The sequence below is a fragment of the Rhipicephalus sanguineus genome, chromosome 4 (assembly GCF_013339695.2).
Source record: "Rhipicephalus sanguineus isolate Rsan-2018 chromosome 4, BIME_Rsan_1.4, whole genome shotgun sequence".
NCBI classification, from domain to species: Eukaryota; Metazoa; Arthropoda; class Arachnida; order Ixodida; family Ixodidae; genus Rhipicephalus; species Rhipicephalus sanguineus.
Window position 1 is genome coordinate 14,824,990 of NC_051179.1, and position 15,652 is coordinate 14,840,641.

Consider the following 15,652-nt stretch of genomic DNA (forward strand, 5'->3'; position numbering starts at 1 on the left):
AAAAATGTAAACATTGGAGACACATCGAAATACGGGGCAGTTAAAAGGAAACGAACGAGCTATATATATATATATGTATATATATATATATATATATATATATATATATATATATATATATATATATATATATATATATATATATATATATAGTTACGGCAAAACTATATATATATATATTATATATATATATATAGTTTTGCCGTAACTAACTAGCGAAGCTTTCTTGGTGTTTTTAACTAAGTAAGTACTAAGTCACCTACTCTGCCAGATCTTTCGTAGATGCCGCAGTACATTTTGCCGTAATCGTAGCAGTCTAGCGAAATTTAGACAAACTTTAATTTTATTGATCACCTTGGAATAAAAGTTTCGTGCTACGTGCACGGTGCCACGTATACGGTATAAGCAAATAGAAGGGCGCACGATGATGTGTAGAAAACATCAATTATTCTTCTAAATTCTATGGCTGCTAACGAGTACACGGTATGCTGTCCTCAGGCTGCTGAGAGATATCACGTATACAGTCTTGATGTTCCGCGTGTGCGTTTGCGTTCTCGTTTGTGATCCGTTCATGCCTCTACATGTATGTTGCTGTAATGCGTACTTACCACGTTAATTACATTAAGCAATTAGCGGCCATTAGTTAATGTACGAGGACAATGCTAGGTCGTTTCATCTTGACATGGCAACACACACGCCCATATAAACAAAATAGGCATAAACCTCTACTTGGCTGATTGTAGTCTACTACAGTTAATACGGTTACTAAGTTGCTAGCGCGGTTACTAACAATTTAGTAATGAACTGTCAGCACTATTCACTTACTATTTCACTAACCTGCATTTATACCTTCACTTACTAAGAGGCGTGCTTTTTGTGACAAGTAAATGGTTAGTATTTAGGTAGTGAATATGCCGACCTTTTTTTCCAAGAGTGTAGGCTATATATAAGCTGAGTGAATACTTTCCATGCATGATTATGTAAGGAGACGCGGTATGGCTTTTCACTGCACACCCATTGACCTTCCCGATTAATCCCGTGCTTTATATACGTCAACTTTCCTGGACCTGTTTCAGGGCTAATTTGATGCAGCAGTGGGAAAATGTTTCTGTGCACTGAAAGCGCAGGCCTTTGCAGAGCACGCGTGGACACTGCACTAAATCACGGGGAGAGGGGGGGGGAGGTCAGGGGGGTTCTGACCCCCCTTGTGTTCAGGCTGAGGGGGACACCGGTTGCACTGTCCCACCCTTGAGATTTATCTTTCAAACGCAATATATTTTAATTGCTTGAGAGTTAAGTATAGTGCAGTCAACTTTTTTTGTTAATGCCTGTTTATTTTGCAGTGTGTGCAGGCCTGTGTTCAAATACCCTTCAGCCGTGTGAGACTATTGAAAACGTAACTGCCGCTTGACCACTTCCGGAGAAGACTCAGTATTCTTTATGTCATTTTTTTTTACAAATACCTTACAGGCCTCGCAGAGGCATTGTGTAAAGGGCATGAGGCATTGCATAGACATCACTGAAACAGCCAGGCTGGAGCACCAACATGGCGGGACGCGAACTCTGTGACGTCACGTTTGTGTTGTCAGTACCTCGCGTGCAGGTTCCTTCGATTTTCAAGAACAGAGGCCCAATAACGTCCCAGCGACGTCGTTATCACACTGAAGCAGGTTGATCGCCGCGTGCTTCCTTGGCGTCATCAAAGCCGCCATGTTGGAGCTATGTTGTGCGTCCATGACGTCACGTGCAAGCTATGTATAGAACAATGCAATTACATGAGCTGGGAACCCATGCTCGTTTTTTAATTTTTTTTCAAACCATGATTTTAGTTTTGATATATATAAAAACAAAAACAAAATGGCCGCCATGGCAACATGTGTGTCCCCCTTGTGATTTAACTGGATTTACGCCACTGCGCATGGAAACTAACGTTCTGTATAGAGAAGCAGCTGGAAAACGGGTCTCTAAAAAGTCAAGACGGTGAGATCACACAAGAGGCAGAATTCACGGGTCGACTTTCGTGACGGCATTCGGTAAACGATATGCATGCTGCCAGAATTAACGGTGAAGGCATGCAAATTTCACTTAGATATTTACATGGCGGTCACGCTGCTCATGAGCAATCTGCTATCGTTCGTGCGACGAGATTCTCACTATGCGATGCGGCTTTGGTCACTGCAGGCATCTGCCTTACGATCAAGACCACTAGCTTTTTTTTTTTTTTTGGCAATATCGAAATACTACAGGTAGTATAGTGTAGTCGTTATATATATATATATATATATTGCGTGCGTGTGAGGGGGAGAAACAGAACACCACTCACGCGTAATGCCATAATGGCAGGCCCTCGGACGTAATGTAGAGCTATATATATACTATGTAGGAAGGAACTTTATGCTGAGCACGCGAGCACTCGCCGGATAGGGCATTGTATACTATATACACAAAGCACTCGTCGGATATAGGGCATTGTGAAGGTTATCCTCGTTGGATCCAACCACGCAGAGAAGATGCCAAAATTGTGTAAGGTGGATGAATTCGGAAGTGTGCTGAAATACACTATATACACACGCTTCACCAGGAATGTGGTGCACAATAACATTTTTTGTGCCACTAATATCTACTACATGCATATATGTGCATACTGTATACTTTCTGTGATCCATCTATAATAAGGACACACAAATGTGGCACGTCGTATTTTGGTATCACCGTTGGTTCAAGTCAGCGGCGCTACAGGCGACAACAGCAAGAATGACTTTTTTTTAGGGGTGTGCGAATATTCGAAAGTTTCGAATATTCGTCGAATATTACATTCGAAATATTCGTATTCGATTCGAAAATCGTGTATTCGAAAAGTTTCGAATATTGAAGAACTTCGAATATTCGAAAAATTCGAATATGCGATTCGATTATCATGCATAAAATAACTCGTCTTCCACATTTCTGCTGCGTTCGTATCGCTAAAAACGTTGCCGAGAGGAGCGATGAACATCGTAAGTACACGGAGGCACGGTATCTGCCTGCGACGAGCGCCCCAATACGTATGATTTATTGCTGGTCCATCTCCGACGTGCAGCGCTGTTGGCGATCATGTAACCGTACATTTTCAATATTATGCGGCCGTAACGTGCCGCACTACCACTCGTTCACTATGCGGGACCACTTCTGAAGAAAGACAGTGACCCACGTGACTGGTGGCGGCCTGTACGCACCTTCAGATACCCCAGCCTGGCAAAGCTTTGCCCCGTGTAACTCCCTATACCAGCCACTTCTGTTCCAAGCGAGCGTGCCTTTTCAGTGGCAGAGGGGGGTAGGGGGATTGTCTCTGTTAGAAGGGAGCGCCTGCTGCCTGATCATGTGGAGCAACTCATATTTCTTCATGATAACATGTAGTCATTACTTTAATTGTGCCGTGATATTTGCTTGTGTTGTGATGTGCATTGTGCTAGCCTGGACATTGTGTTCTGGAGATAGCAGTGTATGTTGTGTTGCCAGTCAGGCTGTTAATGTCTTTTTTTTTCAGATAGCTACATGTTAAATAAAATATTGTTACTGTGCAGGCATTTTTCCTTTGATATTCGATATTCGATTCGATATTCGAACGTGGATATTCGTATTCGATTCGTATTCGAAAAATTTGATATTCGCACACCCCTACTTTTTTTCTCTCTTCCTGCGTTGCACGCTCGCGTGGCGCGGCGCTGCAGTCGGTCGAGCGTGCCGAGCTGCCGACACATGGTCGGGCAAGCCGCGTGCGAGGGGGAGCTCTTTGTTTCACGACGTGGGCCGCATTATCGGCGACCGCTTCAGTGCACACGTGCGCAGCCGGAAAGAGTGCTGTTGTATGTGCGGCACCGTTCGCTCGTTGCGGGGCCCGCTTCGTCAAAAGGCGGCGCCGCGACAAAGTGCTCGGCCGAGTTGGGCAGCACAATTAAAATCCATCTGCCTCTCGGCAACCCGTGCGCGTTTTGCAACGATTATTGAAGTCGCAGCAATGACCCACACGCCCTGAAGCAAGCACGACACAATGGAACTCGCTTTGCCACGCCCGCTCCGTCTCCCGCAAAGCAGGCGATGTGCAGTGTGCGGACGTACGGTACATCGAGTAATTTCGCATGGTGTTTGGTAACTTGAAAGCTGTATTGCAGCGCGAGCTTATTCGTGTATATCCACGACCGCTTGCACAAAGGTGTCAGTCTTGCCTCAATTATCTGGCAACGCTCCGCGAAAATAATATCTAAAAATATTAAAGCACTCGTGCTGTTTGAATTATAGTGCTTTCATAGTGACAATCACGGGTAGGCAGGATCATTTAGGTATGATCATCAGACATATGTCGTAATTTAATGTCAGCTGTGTACTGTGCCTTAATTGGTCTCCGACCAAACAACCTCTGGTCAAACTTGTGGACTATACATATGAACAACCGCGCTCCTTTAGTTCGTTTACTCTGAATTTGCCATGTGGTGTGTTGATATGGTCATCCTGAGCTCCTTAATTCCTGCCTAAAGAGACATTAAAATGAAGCAATAAATCCTGTTTAAAATGATAAATTATTCTCCGAGAACTTTACTGTCGATCGTTAATTCTGCGATCATAGGTTCATTATAAAGAGACAATGAAGGTCAAAGTGTCATATTTCAATTTCGCGCAGAAACCTATGCACATGAATGTCAGCTTGGCGTTTCAGACGTCGATGTGCTTTTTCGTATTTTAGCCACGTCGGATAAACAAAATATTTTTTTTTCTTTAGTGTCCCTTTAACTTTATCCAGAATCAAACCACCATATTATTCTTCGAGTGTGGAGGCGTACGCTGTTATGCGCGCAGCTTTCGCCCCTGAGAGCCAACAAGGCTCATCAATCACTAATATGAGTGCGGCCCATGTAATCTCAAAGTTCAAGCTAATTCGTAGGCACTTTTCTAATATATGCTAGACGTAATTACAGGAATCAACATGTAACGAAAAACACATGCTGCCACTGCATGGTTTACCTAAATCGAACGTTTTTGACCAGCACATGAGTGATGCCTTGTTACATATACATAGTCTTTCCAACGCGTCCACTTGCTGCATTTAGGACGGTACATGCCGCAACAGTATTATTTGCGCGAAACGAGCAGACGCAGTTGGAAAAGCTCGAATACTTCCTGCTAATAAACTGAGAGGGTGACTATCTAAGTGTCATGACACTTCTGTTCTGGATCTGGCATGACTGCGACTTATGGTAATATAAGAATGCCCATTGTGGCGAAAAATGCTTCTCAAGAAACCTGCGATTTCTTTAACAAGCATAACGATGAAGTATCCGTGCGACTTCTTACTTTCCGCATGTAAATGTGTCATGGAAGGACAATGTATTCGCAGTCATAGTGACCACTTGTGCCTTGTCCCGACAAGTTCTACGCGAGTCGACGTTACATCATTTGGGGTTGACAACGACAGACTCCTTGTCAAACAGGCATGTCGGTGCTTGCGTGAAGTTGCCGACAGAAGATGGTTTCACAGCCTCGGGTCGAGCTGCGCTCGCTATCTGCGCAGCACGAAAATCAAACTTCCAGGGAATGCCAGTCGCCGGTGTCATGTCACCCGCAGCCCGGTTTCCCTTCTCAGGCGGTCTTTACGGCGGAGTGGGGTTTATGCCACAAGGCTCTCGCCCACCGTCATGGACGCTCGTCAGACCGGTCTTTTCCCGTTTCCATACCGCAGACAAAGCGGGGCCACGGTGCTTTAGCATGATGCGACGCGTGGCGCCATCTGGCCACTGCTCCCGGTCTTCCCCCTTGGGGATGGATTTCCGGCGCTCGCAGACAGGCGGGGCGTGTCGCCGCCGCAACGAAGGGCAGACCGCACGAATCCCTCGACCTGGCAACAAGAGAAGGCCCCTTCTCCCCGCGCCTGACACCGTACCCGTCCCGAGGGGCCCACCGCGCGTGACACAGGCGCTAATCTAGCCAGCCCATCTAGCCGACAAAAGCGACCGGGGGGACCAAATGGATAATACGCCACGGCGGCCCACTCTCCCTCCCAACCAAAGCCCGGTTCGAAACAGTGCGAACCCCGGCGAATGCGTTCCGCGCGCTCCGGCGACCACCACCATGCAGCCTGTCTCGCTCCTTGTTCACTGCGCCGGGGCCCTTTGTATCTCTTTTGCTACCGCGCGCTCCCCCCTCTCGAGCGAGTATATCAATCTCGCGCATGCAGTGATCTCGAGCATTTTCGGTATCATTCAAGATGGCGACGGGGCGACAGCGGAGGGAGCCTCGCTCGCGGCCTCGGTTGAAGAAAGACGCCGCCAGCGGCGCGTCTCTTTCGGCTTGCGTTCCGCTCTACCGAGTTCGCTAGGTGGCGAAGGAGTTGGCGAAGGCGTGCGGGCAAGAGGGATACATGGCTCCAAACAATGTCGTCAGTCCCCCCCCCCCTTTTCAACCCACCTCCCTTCTCGCGGACGCTGGCAGACACAGCCGAGCGGCCAGGGAACACGCCTTCCGAATGGAAGCGAGAAAAAGAAAGACGAAGAAAAGCTGGGGAACAATAAAGCGTCGGCCAGACACGAACGCGCGGAGCCCAGAATAAATAGCCGTCGAAGAAAGAAAGAAACGAAGCCGGAACGTCTGAACAAAGAAAGCGCGGCGGAATGGGGGGTGGAAACCACCCCAGAAAAACGATGTTGTTGTTCGGGTGGAATGAAGAGCGAAGCGATGCCCCCTTCTTCCCAGCAGCGGCGGCTTAACAAAACAAAGCAACGGCAAACGCAACTGCGAACGAGACACACTCATAGAAGCCAAACACGCAGCAAAAGCGCGCTGCGCCGCCGACCAGACACGACGCATACACGCAACGCACGCACGCTGAGCACACTCGCTCGCTGCCTAGCATACAGATTGTCTATGGAAATGGAACGGCCGCCGCCGGCTGCTTCCCTCACCTCCACGCCCTCCTCGCCCCACGTGACTTTGACGTGCTCCTGTCAGCGGGATCAACTTGCAAAGGTGGGGCTCGAGCGAGTGTTTCATCCAAGTCGGCGCGGCCGCTGCTCTCACTCCTCGACGCCGTTAAAAAGAAGCGCGCAACCGGGACGGATTTAAGCGAAAAAGAAGCAAGCGCGGAGAGGCATCGCGTACAGCTGCAAGGAGCAAGCACGTACAAAAACAGGAAACACGTAAATAGGCGACGCGCCAATACCAGCAAGATAAAAGAAAGACAAGCGGCGATAAAAGAAGACATTGACTACAACGTGGGGGGAAAGCGCACAAAGCGCAAAAGTGTGCCGAGGGGGAAAAGAGACTAACCGAGCCGCAGATAAAAAACGGCGGGAGGAGTGTGCCTAGAGAGAGGAGCAAGACGGGTGTGTGGGGGGAGAGCAAAAGCTCCTCTCTGTCGACGCGAGTCGTGTTTTCCTGCCTTTTGAGACATTTCTTTTTTGCTGCACTGCCGGCCGGTCCTCTGCTTATGTGCCTCTCTTGCCGGCGCAGATAGAGCGTTATTATTATTCCGGTGCTACGAGGGTGATATGTGCCTACACGCGGAGCTTCCCCCCCCCCCCTACCACGCCGCTCCACTCCGAGAAGCTTTTGTGTTTTTTTTTTTTCTTTCCACCTGCGCGTTTTCTCTCTTGTATCCCGGCCCGCTTTCTCTCCGCTTCCCGATCACACGCCGCAGCACAGGCAGCCCAGCTCTTTGTGCGTTGTTTGCTTTCACCGTCTTGCGCCGGCTTCGTGGGTGTTGCCTGTCTTTCATTCGTCTTGTCTGTGTTGCGCGTTTTTGCTTCGCTGCGGCGGGTGTGTTCTTCTCTGCCTTTTCTTGTTCGTTACTCCGCTGCTTCCCGTCGAGAAAGCGTCAGAAGAAAGGAGGGATTAAAAACGTTCCTGGCTCCCCTTCCATTTATCTGTACTTGCTGGGGTCTTTGTGCAGCCGAGAGCTGCGGGAGGACTGAAAGAGCCTTTCTTCTCTTGCTGCTCCCCGCCCGTCCATAGGAGTTGCTTGTCTTTTGTGCCTTGGAAGCCTTCCCCTCGCTGAGCCGGTGTGCGTTTTATTACTGTTCCCCCCTCGCACGACGCAGCGAGAAACGGCACGGGATCGACGCCTGCTCTCGTCTCATCAGCCGTGCAGCGCAGTAACTTTTTGCTGCGGCGCTTTACGACCCGCTTTTCAGCGCTTATCATGATTTTCTTTTTCTTTCTCCTCCGCGCTCGGCACTTGCCCCCTCGCCCGCTGCTGTCGGGTGGAGCCGCTTTCATTTTGATGAGCGCCGCTGCTTTTGGTTTTGCTCTTTTGCCAATTGTCGAGGCCGACAACGCGCAAGCACGTATACACAGAGCAGCCGCGCTCCCTCTCTGCTCCCCGCGTTCTCGCTCTGTTAGGCTTGCGGCAGCGACGGTGTTTCGCGTTCAATTTCTTGGTCCATCCCGCACTATCTTTTCATCTCCCGCGCCACCCCTCACCCCCTTGTCTTTTTGGAGAAAAAGGCGGTGCTTCCGAAGCAGCTTTTATTTTTTTGTTTCACAATGAAGCTCGGGCCTTCCATCATTTAGGTTGCTCTCAGGCCTCCATCTTTTCGCCTTTTCCCCCTCTCCTGCCTCTTTTCCCAACCTTTTTCTTTTTATTTTGCGCTGACTCATTTATTCATTCGTCTGCCGGTTCTTATCTCGCGGAGGAGACCCCGGGAAGAAAGGAAATGATGATGTGAGCCTTGCTCTTTGCAAAGAGAAAAGCAGAAACTGAACGCGGACTCTTCGTCAAGGCAAGAGGAAATCAGGCCATTATTCATGGCTCTCCCCCGCACAGCGCGCCACCGAGGAGTGAATAAAGAGGTCCTCTCTCCCACTCCCGCGCGTTTCCTCCCCCGCGCTGTTGCGAGATACTACTCTGCCGGCAACTCGAGAACCCCAGGCACGCATCAATTACCCGGCGCGCTTACCTGAAACATCTTTCGCTGCAGGAGGGAGGGGGGTCAAACCCATAACTTCGCCAGCAGCGAATGAGGAGGCATGAATTTTCAACGCTCGTACCGGGCGACGCGGAACCTCGTGGGCATCCACCCATGTTACTTCCCATTACGTCACCAAGACTCACGCACCGCGAAACGGTGCATTCAAGAAACTTTTCTAATGACACAGTGGTTAAGAGAAGGTGATGCCAGATGAACTGTGATCCAGTGCATGATCCTACGAGCGCGCACTTTCCAGCCAGCAGCTGTTTTATATATCGATTCGAATAGTGTTCGTCCATAAGCTTGAGCATAACAGAGCTTGTTTCTAGTCGGAATGTGTTGAAAGGTCCTTGTGTGACACTTCGTGGTAAGGAGGTCAAACAAGCGAAATGATTCGTGAGGACGCCGCCTTTGTCGAACATATTTCTTTCGCAGTTTACACGTTTTTGCGAACTAACGGAAGACTCTAACGTGACTTCGTTACTGAGAACTTCTGTGCGCTTATCTGCTCCGCATTGCTATAAATTATATATGCTACTGAATCTGTTTTTTATACAGCATTCTCCCGAAGTCCCATCGACATATGTTGCTGCAGGGCAAGCCCATCTGCAGCATCGCTCCCTGTTGTAAGCCTCTAACATCCCCTTTCTTTTCTCTGACACGAACTGCACCATACTGCAAAAATCTGGTGCTGCACTAGTACAGCTAGTACAGCTGTGCACTAGTACAGCTCGTATGAATTCATCATTGGATGTAGTCATTGTAACATTCTTTACATCTTAACATTCGTAACAGCTTAAGGTTATACATGTTATGAGAACCTGAAGCTTAATAAAGACTGGAACGAAGAAAAAAAGAAAGAAAATATCATCCATGCTGCCGCGGAAGAGTGAACATACCGCCATGCAAACTGCGCGCAACTCATTTTGTCAGCCGAGGACCCTGGTGTTTACGGCATAAATAAAGTCACATTCTGTGTACCCTCCCGCATGCTTGTGGAGGAAATCAATTCGGCAGATCTAAGACCCGAACGAAGCGGCAACCGTCGATAAATATGCAGTCGAGCAATTTAAGCGAAACAAGGAATACGGGTATGGGAGGTACCATTATAGACAATGAAACGCCCTTCAAAGGCTTCGTTACGAGGTCTGCAAATGGCGATTTGCGTTCACGGCAGTGTGACAACAGTGAGTGAGCCTTGTAGCAGCCGAACCTATTCATGGAGCAAAAGCCGGGCCACCCAGCTTGTCGAAAGCAGAAAAAGGAAAAAAAAAGACGAAAAACGTAACATTCAACGTCACAATTCAACCTGGACACTATGTGCGCCAACTCCTGGCAAACACCTAAACTTACAGCTGTAAATGAAGGGCTAGCCGTATGGCGTTTTTCTTTGCTGGCACCGCATCCAGTGTTCGACGCTTGGTTTCCCCAACCAACCGTCATTCTGTCGTCCTCTTGTAAAGCCCCAATGCGGACCGCAATGTCGTCAAAAGCTAAACAGGCGCTCCACGCTGTCCCGAGAAACTTGCTCCCCGTCGCTTCCTCTTGAGCTTACGCGGAAGAGAGTTTAAAAAATAGAAGTGGGCAGAACACAACCGAGAAGCAGCATCAGCAGAGAGGTTGCTAGCTCTGTGAATGGGGTGGCGGGGGAAATGGGGGGATGGGGGGGGGAGAGCACACGACGACACTCTGCGTCTTTCTCCGCCTCTAGGCAACAAGGCCAGAGCCCTGGGGTCGCCCAGGCACCGCAAGTTTCGTCCCCCTAGCCCCCCTCCTTCAACTGCTCCCAACATCCGCACGCAGCACTTGGGCAAGAGAGGGAGAGCTCCCCGAAGTAGCGGCGGCGCCTTGGGCGAACGAGGCAGAGTACATGCCGCAGCGGCGGCGAAAAGGGCGGGCGCTCCTCCGGAGAACAGCGGCGAGTCGACGAGGGGTAGGGGGCAGGAAGGGAGGCGAGTGGCGCGTCACGTTACGCCCGCCCGGTCCGCAAAGCAGTCATCGATTTCTCTTCCCGCCGGTTCTTGTTGACGTCTCCGCGGCTTCACCCCCCCCCCCCCCCCCGCGAATCTTCTCTCGCCGGTCCCGTGCTATTTGCCCGTCTCCTTTGTCGCCTTTTAGTGCTGCCCCGCCGGAGTCTCCCCTACTCCCGCGCTTTTACTGCCGGGTGGATGAAGGGAGCGGAGGGGATCGCACCCAGCTTCTACTAGCCGAAAAGAAAACGGGAAGGCGCGCGCGGCAGGGGAGGAGAGCGCGGAATAACGTAGTCGAGGCAGGGAGCCCGCTAGATGGGAACGGCGAAAAGAAGAAAGGCGGATGAAAATGGGATAGGCCGGGCGCGGGAGGCACATAAATTGGGAATGAGGAAGGAAGGGAGAGCACCAATGCGATTAGAGACGGCGCCGCGATGGGAGCGAGTGAGGATTGGGGGGAAGCGGAATTTCTCTACTCCGCAGGCAGCAGCAGCTAGCGACGAAAATTAAGCGGCGGAATTGGACGGGCGCAGCGCGCAGTGAGGAATACGCCAGCGGGATCCGAAGCTCAGAACGAGGCACCATAACGTTATCACGTTTTCCTGCCACTCGCCCGTTCCCGCCTCTACACTTTCAGTTTCAGCTTTTGTTGATACTTGCAGTTCTCCGCTGGAAAGCGCGAAACGAGATCCCTCCAGAACCCAAGTGTGGGCTGCCGGAGACGCAAGATTGTTCGAGGGATAGGGAAAAAATTGACTCGGCACGCACCATGCTACTTAACGAAGGCCTTAACATTGCCTTAGAGCGCAGCTCATTCCAATATTTGACGGGAGCACTTTTGCGGGAGTAAATAAAGACAATCGCGAAGTAACGAGGAGAACAATTCAAAAACGAAGCAGTATGGATTAATCAGTGCCCCGTCCTTCATTAATCACTGATCAAAGATAGGCGACCTTAACTGCAAAACAGTCAGATAAAGCAACCTCAATAGAGCACACCATGGTAAAACAATATGGTATGGAACAGCAAGTGACCCAAAGAAGAGACATGTGAATTGCATGCATTTGCACTTTCTTGCACTTTATAGTGGCCAATTAGCCTAATTAATTGCAATATTGAACTTCATTTTGTATGCATCAGGCTGAACCATACCAATAACATATAGTTTTGAAAACTTAATGCCAGCATAAATCGCTATCAACTCGAAGAGACCACTTCGTTGTGCATGGAATTGTGCATGGAAAGCCCAAGTGAAACACGTGTCCCAGGCCCGTAGCCAGGGGGGAGGGGGCCGGCCTCCCCCCCCCCCCCCCCCCCGCCCCCGAAATTTTTATGATGCATGGTGTTTTACCGAAAAAAAAAAATGAAAGTAGGAGTTTTTCTCAAACTGTCAAGACTCAGCAAGTGCCCCCCCCGAAAAAAATTCCTGGCTACGGGCCTGACGTGGCCTTACAAGTACGCAGTACAGACACCTCAGCGTGAGCACATATTCATTGAGAGAGAGCATCCATGACAACTGATTAGAAGAAAGTACGAGGTCAATAGCTTGAGGAATCCCGACCGACTTAGCTTTGAATAAAATACAGGACACAATACGACGAGCGGTGTCATCACTAGTGGAATATATTTTGCATTAAAGGACAACTAAGTTTAGGCTGGTAAAGTATTTAGTTCGCATTAATTTGGTAGAAAGAAAGTTTGTTAAAAGAAAGACAGAACAGTCTCCTTAATTGAATACCGCACCCACACTGCAGCTCCAGCACACTACTGTGATGTCAAGTTTTGAGGCAGCTTTAGCGCTGGAATTGTACTCCATGCATCCTTGGCTATGTCTGCAGTTCATATAAGTCCTCATGCAATTCTTGTTCTTTGATAAAATATTCACTATCCCCAGCACACACTTTACTCCCCTTGAATTTCGAAAGTTCCGTTTACTTAATCTAATGTTACCAGGGGCGTATAGCCAAGGAAGGGTGGGGGGTTCAAACCCCCCTACCCAACCCCCATAGGCGAAAATTTTCAGTTTTGCTTGCGTATATATACACGCACGAACATACATAAAGTATGGTTGAACCCCCCCTCCCCCCACAGGCTGCGCAGGTTCCCCTTAAGGGGGGGGGGGGGTTAATATGGAGGGGGGCTTCCCCCCCCCTATTAAATCAATGTATGGGACAGGCCAATGTATGGGGTACCTAAGAAGAGGTGCCCCCCTCTTCTTAGGTGAGTAGGGGGTGAGGCCGCCCCCCCCCCCCTCCCCCCGACAAATGTTTCTGGCTACGCCTCTGGAGGTTACTGTCAGTAGATACCTCAAAAGTTGTCATGGCAAAATTTTTGATGAGCAAAAAGGTGGAAACTGCTTCCTACAGACAGCACACTTATCTCTTACGCTACTGATAAATTCCTGAACTCTGAAGGAAACACACACATTACCAATGCTCCACTATAAGTTGGTATTTCAGCACTGCGTGTTTCCTTCAATGTTCACCTTTTTGTGCTGGTTAACTCTGCAACGTGTCGCACCAACAATAGAGATTCCTTTAAGAGATTCTATGGCATCAACCTCACCAAAGCTAAGTGCTCCCAAACTCTCTCGACTGATGTTTGCGTTGAAAACTGGCATACGTTTTTACTTAATAGGACAGCGTACACAATCGCCGCTACGCGTACGTCATACGCGCAGTACGCACGCCTTGGGTACGCACGTTGAGTTATGAAAATAGGCAGTTTTAGAATAGGGTTCGTAGCATTAGCGTCACTTGGGTACGATACGCTGTTTTCATAACTTAACGTCTCGCAACTTTCACGGCCTATAGGTGGCGCGACTGTACATCCAACATGGCGGTCGTTGAGATTATCGGCCCGCTGCAGACGATTTAGGAACGTACATGTTTGGCGAAGAGTTCAGTTCTTTGCGCTTCGGCTGCACTCCGATTTATGTTTTAGTGAAAGCAGGGTTGCGGTGACATATTATAATAAGTAAACGAATGTCGGGTACGTGATTGGAACCTCATTAGGAAGATAAATATGCGCACAATTGTAAATAAAGCAAACACACTGGTCGCGTTGCTTGCGGCGCTTAATCGCGCGTTGCAACCCCCGCTGTGTTGTTAGCACGGTATGGTAGTAGGAGACTCAGTAAAGATGTCTCAGTAATATCAGAGACATTCTCGGAGACATGCTTTATCTCATTTTTGCTTGCATTGCATTCTGCCGCGTAGCTAGCTCAGCTCCCTTCAAAGCACGAAGTAATGTAAGTAAACGAAAAAAAAAAAAAATGTGTTGCCCTTCGAGACCGAAGCACAAGAACCACTTGAGGCATGTGCGATTATCGGAAATACGATTTTATTGCGCTTTCTTGGTAAAAAAGAGAAAAAGAAACCAGCGGAATGCCACAATGGGTCGACAAGCAGCGAATGAAACCAGCGCAAGACGCAATTTTCACGTTTAAGAAGGGACGTTTCTGTTATCATACTACGCTTTCGGTCTTTATGAGAAGTGCAATAAGTAACATCGTACGGGACAGGGACGAAAAAACAGCGCCATCAGCAAGTAATACAGAACAAAAAGAGCTGGAGATGTGAAGGTCACGGAGGCACTTCACAGCCACTTCAGACGTGGAATGGTGCAATGGACGCTTTGGAAGCGGACTTTTCATTATATTCTAGAGGCGGAACGCATTCCTTATCAGTTCTGGTCTGTCTGCACAGCGACTGTGTCGAGCGGAGGAACGAAGCGCGAGAAAGGCGATATGAGGTAGTAGACATATACTCAAACACAAAATGGGATTCTGCATATATACATTCGTGGGTATTGGTTATTTGTTTGCGAAGTTTAACCCGCTTAACCACTCACGGCTTTTCGAGGCGCTAATCTGGAGGGGAGGCTTTTGCTTTGCCTCCCGCTGTACGCTGTGAGCACCGAGGCCCGCAGTAAAATCAGTTGCCTTTTTCTTTTATTTTCCGTTCACATTGAGGAACCGAAAGTGTCACGTATCGAGACCGTGCACACCGTCGCAAAACGACCCCAAACGAGACAAAACAAGTGACAACATTCGCTGACTCAAGCGGGTCCAACATTTCAATAATCTCAACAGAGCTTCCGGCGGCCACCGCTCGGCGGCGCCACGGTACCTGGAAGTTGCGATATCTTTGCGTGCCCTATTGTAAAACTGCCTAACAGCCTATCGTATCCAATCAACGCTAACGCTACGAACCCTATTCTAAAGCTGTCTATTGTGTCTCAGGGAGCCGCAGCAACGTCACAGACAGCTCTGAATGACTGCCAGGCAAGTGTTTAGGCGTCAGCATACAGATACTCGTAATTATACAGCGCGTGCACGCGTGTAATTAAGAGACAAAATGTACAGTGTCCCACGACCGCTAGTAGCCCATAGCACGCCTTCCCACATGACAATAATGTACCGCAGCGAAAGTGACGCAAGAACCGTTCCACCCGCGATATACCAATGCCAGAAAATTTTAGAACCGTTGTCCACGGTTCTAAAATTCTCACGCTGGGGTTGGGGCTGTTTTTCGGGAGATTTATGGCCATGCCCGTACAAAAGGGACGATTGCTCAAAATTCGGGAGTCTCCAGGGCAAATGGGAAGAGTTTGCAGGTTTACCATACAATACAGGAATACAGACATTAAAGGGCCCCTCATTAGGCGCCATTACAAGCTTTGGTTATGCACTGGAAGTTGTAGGGCACCGTTTATGGAAGATTTTATCAAGCTGCTTCTTAATTT